Source organism: Epinephelus moara, chromosome 20 (genome assembly GCF_006386435.1).
Source record: "Epinephelus moara isolate mb chromosome 20, YSFRI_EMoa_1.0, whole genome shotgun sequence".
NCBI classification, from domain to species: domain Eukaryota; kingdom Metazoa; phylum Chordata; class Actinopteri; order Perciformes; family Serranidae; genus Epinephelus; species Epinephelus moara.
Window position 1 is genome coordinate 23,037,803 of NC_065525.1, and position 11,837 is coordinate 23,049,639.

Below are 11,837 nucleotides of genomic sequence, written 5' to 3' on the forward strand. Positions count from 1 at the left end.
TATCGGCCCCGATATCATCAAAATAGATGGATCGGGTATCGGAAAATGCAACCTATACCTGAGGCAATCCTTTCCCCTTAAATCTACTGCAACGCGAGCTACGTCATTCGTCATGGAGCGAAGGAGAGAATCTGCTGTGTGGAGGTATTTCACACTATTTCAACTGCTGTTGCACAATTGTTTATTTTTGTTAAAAAAATAAATAGTTAATCTGCATTAATCATCTTGTTTCATTTTATCTTAGGAAAGAACTGTGTAGTCATCAATGCCTGATGCCTCTAGTCTTTTCTGTTCTACATGTAAAGGTAGCTTGTTAGCTCAACCATGGTACTGGATCGATCTCAGGTATCGGCTGATACTCAAAGCCACAGCATCAGGATCAGTATCGAAACTGAAAAAGCTGGATCGGTGCATCTCTACACAGGAGGCCCCACTCTCAAATCATCCGATTGGACAATGGGAAAAAAAGATGACGTGGGGCGCTTTTCCAATCTAAGTTGAAGTTTTTCCAAATCAAGGAGTTCGGAGCTCTCCAGTAAAAACGCCAGGCACCTACAGCGCAGAAATGCAAGGCGCGTTGCAATGCAAAAACAGCAGGCAAAAAGCTTCATTCTCATTAAAAGCAATTACAAAAAGCTGCCTCCAGCTGCCAAAATGCTTTCTGTGTGATTGGGGCCTGAATTCTGCTGTTTTTTTTCCTTTTCCAGATTTCTGCCCACCTTTGCTTTAACAATGATCCAAAATCTATTATTCAGATGCTATGTGAGAAATGTAAAGTAGCTGAACTTTTTAAAGAAACTATACAGAGGGCAGAAGTTGTCGCCAGACATGTGAAAGGAGCAGATGGTGAAGAAGTGCTTTGGCCACGGGCATTCTCACACAGAGACCACCCCTAATGAGGCATTTAGCAACACCCAGGTGCCCTGTAGAGTACTCTATTATCAAAGCCCTCCATCTCCACAGGACAGAGTGCATTAGCACGGCTATTTGTCTTTATTCCCTGACCACAGGCACTGACCTGGCAGAACAACATGGGTAATTGTTTCTAGCTCTCAAGACATTGGTTGTTTTTCTTGGCCAACAGTCAATCATCTTTTTTTAACCTTGCATTTAAGCAAGCATGTAACTCCCCTGTGAGTCTGTATGAGTTCACGTCTCAAAGGGGGAAATACAGGACAGCCAGCAGGCCACACTGTTTGTGTTTGCACTAAACACAAACTGTAAAGCATATACAAGGAGCATTAAAGTTGATCTGCTGGCTATAACTCCAGTTATAGGTGGCAGTAAGGAGGAAACACAAGACTGTTAAAATACAGTGCTCTTTTTCTTTATGTTTTGGCAGTGCCATAAACTGTAAATTTCAGAGAAAGGGCAATTTATTTCATCCTCTGTAACAAGCTGAAAGACTTATAAAAACAAAGTAAAAGAGCCCTGTCAGCTCTCCCTCCTCCAAAAACTAGTAATACTGATCTGAAAGATCCCACATTGATGTCTTCTGACTCCTGTCGAAAGTATTTCTCCTTCATAACGTTAACACAACACAAGCTCTCACTCTTTTCAACTGTTGCCAGAGATAAAGTAAATATGAAACATGATCGGTGCAATGATGTAAGATTATTTCTGGACTCAGATGAAAAACTTCAACCTACACTCTGTTACACTAAAGCTTTCTGGCAACTTTTATTGTATCACTTACTTGTCTGTAATTTGTTTACCCAAGTCAAAGGCAGCAAGCTGTGATTCATTTTAGATTTTTACCGCAAACATTAGCCCACCTTATCAGAGTGAAACATGGCATCTATCAGCACAGCGTGTGTATCTCTTGGGAAATTACATATCACTCCAAAAGAAATGATTGCAAAATAAATCGCCAAAATATCCCCTTACGCACTAAATGTAATCACCCAAACACAGTGATACAGACAGAGATGGGCTTTGAAGTTGAAAACGCGGCAGTAAATTAGCCCTAAATAATGAATGAGCGCACAGTACAAAACATGTTAGGTAAGGATATCTAATACCTCTCCATGGACTAGAACATGCATCATTTGATCCCTTGCCATTAGGGAAGTCTGCATTTCCTGGAGCCATTTACCTGCTAATAAATCCAATAAATCAGAAATCCACAGGCTGTCTGATTACTAAATGCCCCTCACACATCTAAACAATACAGACAGTTAACTCTACTGCCCCTGTAAAAGAGTTTATGTGAGAATTTCTCACAGCGAATCATTCAGGCCCCGCTCTGCATCAAATAAACACATTCACAACACCACATTAAAAGTAACAGACATCTCATGACAGTCAGCCTTCGCTTGAAACCCTCTATGCGTGAAATGACTGAGAGGTAATGCCCAGACGAGACGACATTCCAGTGGAATTCCTTCCGTTTTAGAAGCTGAAGAGTATGTCTGTGGAGAAAGAAAAACTAAGACGATGGATAAAATTCCAGCCCTGAGGTTGTGTCTGTCCACATTTTGTCCAGCCCTGACCTGTTATTTGAAAACAACTGGCAACAGAATACTCTGAGCAACTGCTGGTATGGTAACCAAATACACCCAAGACGCATAAAAGTGCTTGTGCTGCCTTTGTTAAAGATTCTCTGTATGTTTAATGTTGCAGTTTAATCCTGAAATCTTTGGCAGTGGCAGACGGAGTCCACTGCTCTGAGGCGGTGCCAGCTCAGGTCTGAGAGTGAATGGAAAGGTGGAAGAGCAGAGGCGGAAAGTGATACTGGATCTGTGGTTTAACTCCTTTCAATAGAGAGGATGGAAACGGAAAAACATGAAGTGGAAACAAAATTGAGAAGCAGCCATGTAACCGAGACAACTGCATTTGGACAAACATGCCGATAGGTTTGCTGATATGTGACAACAAAACAAGAAACCCTACACACGCTGACCGGGGCATGACCTGGGCATGCAACTCTGAATGTGCAAGAGTGTCCGGCATGTATGAACATATGTGCATGTGTAAGCTAATACCATCCTGAGGTAGGCAGATGGGAGCAATAGGCCATGAAAACAGTGACTGACAGTTGGAAGTGCTCACGCTTAGCTCCTCATGGCCTGAGGATATAAGGGTACACCCAAGTATGCAATGCAACAACTCCTCTCAAGAGCATTACTGTCTTCTAAAAATATGGGAAGCAGCTCTTTTGTTCTTGCTCAGTCCTAGAAGGGCTTTTGTTACGTGGTTATCTCCACACCAGCTCTGCTTCACTTCAGTACATACAGAGGAAACACAGAGGCCACGGAGCTGCAGGGCAGGCAGCCGGGCTGTCCGTCTGCAAGCCATTGGCACATAACCGTTGTAGACTCTCTAAACATACTAACATCCCCGCAGCCGCAAAGGTGCCCAAGCTGCTTTGTCTGTGTGCACTGAAGGATTCTGGAAACATGACCATATAAGGTTAGGCTGGTGTGCAGCGTGGCTGCGAGCGTGTTTTAATAACACTTTCCACCAAATAACCCGTTGAGTTTTAAGAAAGAACTCTTTCAGTTTTTAGGTTTCATCACCATCCAGGAAAAAGCCTCGGCATGAACAGCATGACGTTGTCACAGAGTGCAGGAATGGTGCTGTAGGCCATTTGAAACACAGCTGAATATCGTTGCTGTGATTTTTTTGGAGTAATGTTGGATCAGTCCAGACATGCAAAACGGAACAGCAGTGAAGGAAAGCACAGAGGAGGTTCAGTGTGAGCACAGCGTGAGTTTGAAGTGATTGATACAGTGAATGATTATCAATTTTCCCAACCGTACCAGAGCTCTCACAGAAATGAGACTTTTCAGATGTCCCTTCAAAGTTCTCAAAGATCACAAGTACATCACAGCAGTCCTTAGCCTGCCCCATCCCCTGTGTCTGTGTATACAACAGTCTGCATTAAATATGCCTGGCAGACAGCACTTCAGTGACGTAACGATTGGACGGTGTTTAAAGGAAGAAAATCAGACAAGATTTTCTGAGTTGTCTTTCTGTGGCCCGAAGCAGAAATCATTTATTTACCTCAGTCATGCTGATCGAAAGCCCTGAAACACTGCCAGAGAAATCAATACCCACACAGCTCCCATCTCTCCCCTTTCTCTCTGCCTCCCTTCGACTGTTTCCTCGCCTCTCTCGCACACAACACCCCCTCAGCTCAAAGCGCCTTGTAGGGAGTTAGATAAACCTTTAGAAGTGCGCTAAGTGGAGAGTGGGTCCTTGAGACTGTTAGATATACAGGCGGAGGAAGGATGGTTAAATAGCTACACCACTCAACCCAAATGACTGTTTTTTTATTCTCATATGCTGCACAGGAAGCCACATCACAGTGAGCTCCATAAGTAAAGCAAGTACGTCCACTGTAGAATGTTTAATGTACTGTAGATCCGCAATGTGGATATTTTGGGTCACTGAAAAGGACTTGGCTGCTTAAGTGAACCTATAGTCACACTCAATTTGGGGGTATTGGAACCCCGCATATTTGCCCCCCTCCTCAAAAACTGTCCAAACACTGCTCAAACACATTTGTTACCCTAACACTCAGCCACTCAGGCAGCTTCTAACATACATCTGTACCTCTCTAGCTGTATTGTGTTGTAATACAGCTCTCAGTGGTGTAGTTATTGATTTAAGGTTGCAAATCCAGCTGCACTGAATGTAAAGTTTCACATTAATGTGCTTTAAATCATACAACACTTTAACATGGATTCTCAAAACCCATTGTATTATGTGAAAAGTTATACTCTAAAAAGTGATAATGGGTTAGTGGATAATGCTTAAAATAAATGTGTTTTTCACCATAAAAAAAATTGTTTGTTTGTTTGTTTCATTAGTCAGTTGACAACTTATTTTAAGGAGCTGGTCAAAATCAAAAACATTTTTGACATTTCTGAGTAGGACTGGGTTAAAATAATAAGTTAAAACTATCAAATAAAATAATCTGATCACTAAATATCACCACAGCTTTTGGATAAATATTAAATTGATAAAGCTTGATAAAGCTGAACCAAGATGTCAAAGCAAATCGTGTTGGTTATAGTAAATTAATTGAGTTTGTCAGATTACTAAATACTCATAGGGCTGACTTGATAATGCCAGAGTTGAGCTACTTATAAATATGCATGCAAATTGTTACCTCAATTTTTAAAGTTAAACCAGTGGATTCTTTTTGACAGTGTCTGAAACAAAGCTGTTCAGAGTTGGCATTAAAATCTGGTAAGCTGTTCTGCGGAGCTTGAAGTTGGAGAAGTGACTGAAAATATCAGATATCAAAATGTGACAGGCACATAATGCAACATGTGAAAACTTAGTAAAAAAAAAAAAAAAAAAAAAAGGTCTACAAACGGATAAAGACAAAAATCCAAATCTACAAACTGTGTCAAAAATATGAACATGAGGTTATTTAAAACCTGCAGCTACTGATAGATGTCTCTTTCCTGTAATCGACTATGGACTCACTTTTAAAATCATATTTGAACAAACGTCAAATAACTTCACCAGTGAACAGATGGTAGAGGCAAGAACTAAGTAAATATCATAACCCAAAAAACAGTGTACACAGCGACCTGACTCATACTTCTAAGTTTGGATTAAACTGATTCACATTATCATTATCGCGTGTGTTTCACCTTACCTGCCTGTTCAACTCCGTCTCCTCTCACAAGCAACACATGCCCACGCTGTGGACAGCAGCGTCACTCCTTAATTGCCTGACGCGCACAGAAAGTAACCAAAAGTATAGACACTTGCGAAACCTCGTCCCGACCAACAGAAAAGTGGATGGATAAACTGAATACTTCCCCCCAAATATTTCCACTCCCCTTAATTGTAGTCAACCGCACACTAGCGCTCTTGAACTCTGGGTGCACTCAGTGTGTGTGTGTGTGTGTGTGTGTGTGTGTGTGTGTTGGATGGCTGGTTACTCTGTGGCAGATCGCCCCAGGAAAGACAGACGGTAAACTCCCAATTATGCTGCTGCTGCTGCTGCTGCTGCAGGAGGGAGGGGCCCTCAGCATCTGCAGCGCTGCCAGCCAGGACTGAGGTTAGACCTCCAAGTGGTCACTGCACTTCCTCACATTTTGGAAATATTCGCAAAAGTAGAATTATAGGGATATTCCATGAGTCATGAATATAGGGCATTAGAGATTGGATTGGGTTCTTACAATGATCCATCAAATCCACGGTTGTAAAAGTTGTTTAAAAATTGTTTATAAATGGGTTGTTCCCAGATGTTCTGCAGCCCCTTCCAGGAGGTGAGTGGTTGAACCGTTGGATGGGTCTCCTTGATGGGAGCTCGCTGAAAAGTTAAAGCAGGAGCTGTCCTGGGGGAGGATTTTCCACAACCTGGCAACCCAAAAGTTGTTCTTATCTATGAGGCATTAACAAATAATTTATTAATCATAAATAAAGTCATTAAATACAGACATTTATAAAGGAGGTCTTATCAAATCCTCTAGGGGGCTGCGATTAAGTGTATCACAATTAGATGGTTTAATTTACAACATCTGGATTTAAAAAATATGGGAACTGTATGAGATGGAACAAATCACATATGCATTGAGAGCCTGGTCTCACTCCGAAGTCATCGAAATACAGCACCTGGGCAGTGACTTACGGCGTCACAAACCAACGTAAAAAGCACCCTTTAATGTCGGCATGATACGTGGCCTGTTGCCGTTATAGTTTAATAGTGTCTGGCGGCGTCAAGGGGAAATGAGGCGGGACATGGACGAAAGTTAAGCCGGCAAAAGTCCAACTGGGGCTGGCAGGAGGGGTGGTGGATGGGTCCAACAAACATTGACTTTCACCCAAGAGAGCGGTGTTTGTGTCCCGTAAGATCCGAAAGCCAAACTTTTTGTTTTTTTCCTAAACCTAATCATGTGCTTTTGTTGCCTAAACCCAACCATGCGTGTTTGTTGTTGAAGGAAAAAAGAACATCAATTCCCAGTGTTGTACCGACATAGTGCATTTACTTTGAAAGAGACTGTATGTAAACGGTAAATTTCCTGTGAAAATGGAAGTGTATTTGGAAAGAAGACAATGCATGTAACAGGCAGAACTTGACATGGTGTCCTAGAATGTCAACAGCCAACGCACCAAGGGTACCTTAAATGTTGTATGTGGACGTGGAAAGTCCATGACCAAACATCAATATGTGAGGAGGTCGAAGTGAGAATGTGTTGAAAAAAATTAGTTAAAAAAAACAGAGGTCATGGTACTGAAAACGACAGAAATGTGATTGATATAAAATACAAAGAGCTCATTGACTTGAGTAGTATGGATAAATCACAAGTATAAGAATATCAAAAAAGGGTGGAGAGATAAAAAGCCTTGCATGACTTATTTTCCAGCATCAAGTATGGGAGTGACTCAAATGGATTTGATCATAAAAATGTGTGTCATGGCAGGATAATCCCATAATTAAGTTTATGATATGTGAGCATGCATGTCCCATCAAGGCCTAACGCTGATCATCTTTCGAAACCTGGTGTTTGCTCCTCTGGGATTTCCTCGGGTACTGGTGAAAGGAAGGAGCAGCTGTATTTGGACTTTACGCTGCAGATCCTACTGGGCGGGATCCCTTGGCCGCGTGTCTTTTAGACGGGAGCGTGCAGGCCCAATCCCCCGGTTGATTTTCAAGTAAACATTGATTTCTTTGGCACTCTCATAGATGAACACACAGACGTGAGTCAGTCCAAAACCACATCTTTTTTTCTCCTTCAGCAGAAGTTGTCAAAGGGGTAGAGCCAAGTGCACACAAAGGTCACATTCATTTAAGATGAGAGCTGTAATGTTGGACTCAGAAAAGAAAGTTGCAGTGTGTCCCACTCATAAAGTGAGATTGGATAAGTTCGCTGCTCTGAATCTGGGTGTGTAACTTCAGCAGATGTGACTGTGTCCCGGTTACCTAAGAGGATTAGGTTGAAGGTTAATAGGTTAAAACAGTGTCCTCCCTCCCTGCAGGGAGGTTCACTGTCAGGGTGTGCACTTCCTCAGGACAACTCCTACACACACACACACACACACACACACACACACACACACACACACACACACACACAGAAAAACCATTAGTGATGAGCAGAACTGACGACATTAACTGTGTAAAACGCTGCATACTGTCCATCCCTGCCCATGCTCCAGAGAATAATGCTTAACATTTTGTGTGTGTGTTTTTGTGCCTGGTGTGTGTGTGTGTGCGTGTGCTCCTGTACTATTTATCATAGTGAGGACCAAATTTCCACATAAATAAAACCAAAAATTTGATCATTTTTATTCTGGGATTTGGGCCAAGAGGTGTGCATGACAAACAGGAACAGATTTCACAAGCTACAGACACATGTTAAACAACTAGCAAAGTGCAGTATGAGTATTTGCTATGCATTGTTTTATGCCTTAGATCAGTGGTTCTCAACCTGGGGTCCGAGGACCCCCAGGGGTCCTTGAGGGAGTTCCAGGGGGTCCCCAGGAAAAGGGGGAATCCTTTATTTCCACTATTTCTTTTACAATAGGAGTGTTTCCAATGTGAGTAATGTGTCGCGGTGACACAGACCTCTTGTCTATTTTTGTAAGCTGAAACCATTTCCCTCAGTGGAAACGAAGCTTTTATTTACTTTAATTTCACAGATAAGAAACAATAAATTGTGAAGACAATGAAGGCGCCACAAAAATAGCATTTTAAGTCTTGTGTGTGATTTATCCTGACTTCATATGAGTAGAAGAATTCTCTGTTCATCGCTAGGCTAATTTGCACAATATAAAATGCCATAGGCTTGTGCTAATGACATTAGCATATTATTTTTGTTTGAAAAACGTCTTTAGTATAAGACAGTTGTTTTGTCAGTGAACCTTGTGAGTTGCAATGGAGTCGAATTTTGGAACGTTACCTTTGTTAAATGTTGCTGTTGTCCCTGGCCTCATATGTGTAAAGGAAAAGTCCATTAGCTACTAGGCTAATTTATACAATGTAAAACGCCATTGGCTTGTGCTAAAAACATTAGCATGTTGTATATGTGGGGAAAATGTGTCCGGCAAAAGACAAGTGCTTTGTCTGTGAATGCTGTGAGTTATAGTAGTGAAGCCAATTTGTGTACCTGTGTTTGAAATTTTCACTGTTAAGCCATGTTTTGGGTGTGTTTTGAATCAACTCAACTTTACAGCACTTCACAGAAACCCCGCCGCCGAGTAGTGTTTTGGAGGTGTAACTGCAGCAGACACACCGCCGCACAAGTATAAATGCTCAAAACAGTGTAAGCTCTGCATAGAGCTGATGCACAAGTATAAATCCATCTTAAGAGTCATGAAAGTAACTATTCTGCTCATAGGTTTCACTTCCTCCATGGTTATCTCCTCAGCCGTAGTTGACTGCCATAGAATCCTTGTCTTCATCAGTGATTATTTTTATATCTAACCACCAAAATCTTTTCAGATGATGGTCCCTGAAGCAAAATCTTATCTAAATCTAACAATTTAGGGGTTCTTGACACAAAAAGATTGAGAACCATTGCCATACTAGTAGAGAGATGACAGAAAATGAGAGTGAGAGATGTGCAACAAAGGTCACCAGTTGGATTCAAATTCAATAAAGCAGTTCATGGTCGGCACCTTATCCCTTGGGAAACAGCATCGCTCCAAAATGCCCAAATGTTGTTATGCAAGTGTTCGTAGCCCCTTTGTAAGATTGACAGCATTGTGTGCCCTCTTTTTGTTGCAAATTAAATGAGAAACTGTTTTTAGTAAGTAGGTACAGAGGATTTTGGCAACGTTCCCAGAACAGCTGCCACGTTATTTGAAAATCAGGAGCAAAGACCAACGACAGCACAGCAAGCGGTCCATTCGTCCAATTAGGGGCAGCGGCAATTAAATGATGTCTCAGTAAGGGACAAAATTGTTGATCATCTATTGTTCAGCCTCCTTGAAGAGACATTTGTCCCAAACAAATGTCTGCTGAGCCCTGACATACTAAATTAAAGAGACTCACAGTAAAGGGAAAAATGTTGTTGAACTCATTCTGATTATGGTTTGGTTTCATTTAGTGTTCCGGGATACAATAAAAATATGGTTTTATGTAAAGAATGGATAATTTTCAGTTTATAGAAAAGAAAAGTGAGTGTATGAATGTGTTGGTGTACAACTCACACACACACGGACATGCACACACATACACACACATTCGATAACTGTTTCTCCCCACTACGTACACAATGGGAGCTTGTTTTGTGTCTCATCTATCCCTGTCCCTTGATATATGGAGTGTGAGTGAACTTAAGGGATTTGGCAATAGAAGACATGATAAGGCAAACCAAAGAATAGCACCATAATCCCCAGTTATCTCTACAGTGTTGTTATCCTCCATATTAAGGAGGATCAACTGCTCATTCTGGATGAGGTGGGAAGCTGCAGAAATGTGAGATCAGCACTTGGTGGTTTTCAGAAGAATATACCATGTTGGATAGTGCTGATTATTCTCCTGCACAATTGTGATGGTATTGTAAACAAGAGAAGATCATGGAAATTGGAGGAGGAAGAATAAGTTATCTGAAGTCATGGAGAAGAAGAAATACTCTACAAGGATGTGAAATCTCTCATTCGAAGGGATTAACTCTAAACAAATTGGAGACACTTTCACTAGTACATTATGTGTTTGGGATATGTAAGTGGCCAATACATCACTTCACAGTGTTTGCTCCATATTCCCTGTCTCATCTTCTTAAAGTTTTGATAAAGCACTTGGCAGTTGGGAAAACACTGATGGTTAAGTTATAGTCTCCAGTAGGCTGAATGCTCTCTGAAATGAGGTGAGAGTGCAGAAATTCTTATAAACTTGGGCATTAATGTTCCATTAGTAGGTTTCCAGTCTTCAGTTGTTTAGAGAAGGAAACAGCCGTCTTACGTGCTTGTGGTATACATGTGGGAGAGGGCCCGGTGCACAACCACACAAATGGTGGATATTAGGGTACAGAATGCCACGCAATCTGTGAGTAATTTCTTACAGTAATCGTGAAGATCTCCAGCGAGAGGGCAGTCAGCCAGGGCTGGTCACCCAGGGAGCCTCTACTCTGCTTGGGACACACAAACACATGCACACATTCAGGCCTCGGAGCTTTAGTGCCAATAGACTTGAACTGATTAACTAATCTTGATTACATGAGCTGCCACCAAGCTCATGGTGCTCTAACTACAACTGGAGCAGAGCTAATTATCAATGATTGTTACTTATCAATGATTAGGGATAAGGATCATTAATTAGATCTCAACCAGACGTGTCAGCAAGCATGGAAAGACTTTGGGTGTCCCCAGGAAATTTAAGTATACAGAAGTGCAGCAGATACACACAGAGCTTAAATGTTGATTAATAAAAATGCATAGGAGTGGTAAATAGATTGTTAAGCGCCTCACTGATAAGGACACCTTCATAGACAGTCCAGCCTAAGCTTCTCCTCCTGTGACTACCCAATAGGTAACCATAAAACTCTTTAATGTACCAAGAAAGTGATGACTGACGGTGAACACAATAAAACTAAATGGCCAACATTCAAACAGTTGTCAGCATACATCCAGGTTATGGCTGTAATGGGATGACATCAACAGTACAGTATATATCACACGAGGAGCGGCTGTTTTTCACACTATGGTTGTCAGTTTTGTAACTTATAGATCCAGCTGTAACAGCCTCCCTGCAGTGTGTACTGTAGCCGGTAAAATGAGGAGATTTCACTGTGCACCATAAATTTAGAGGTGCTCATATTCTCTGCCTCTTTGAAATGCTCAATTTAATATACAACGGTAGCTGCAGAAATAAAATAAACAAAACTTTTGCGACATTTTAATTTGAGATGTTTCAACTTTATGCAGTA

The 11,837-nt window shown here is 41.5% G+C and overlaps 1 protein-coding gene across 1 annotated transcript in view; it reads right to left on the bottom strand.

Moving 5' to 3' along the window:
- sema3d (sema domain, immunoglobulin domain (Ig), short basic domain, secreted, (semaphorin) 3D) overlaps window positions 1-5,826 on the bottom strand; it is a 42,522-nt gene extending 36,696 nt beyond the window's left edge. The window contains exon 1 of the mRNA XM_050073909.1: window positions 5,615-5,826. The gene's annotated coding sequence lies outside the window, so the exon portion shown is untranslated. The remainder of the gene's footprint in view (window positions 1-5,614) is intronic.
- Between the last annotated feature and the right edge of the window lie 6,011 nt (window positions 5,827-11,837).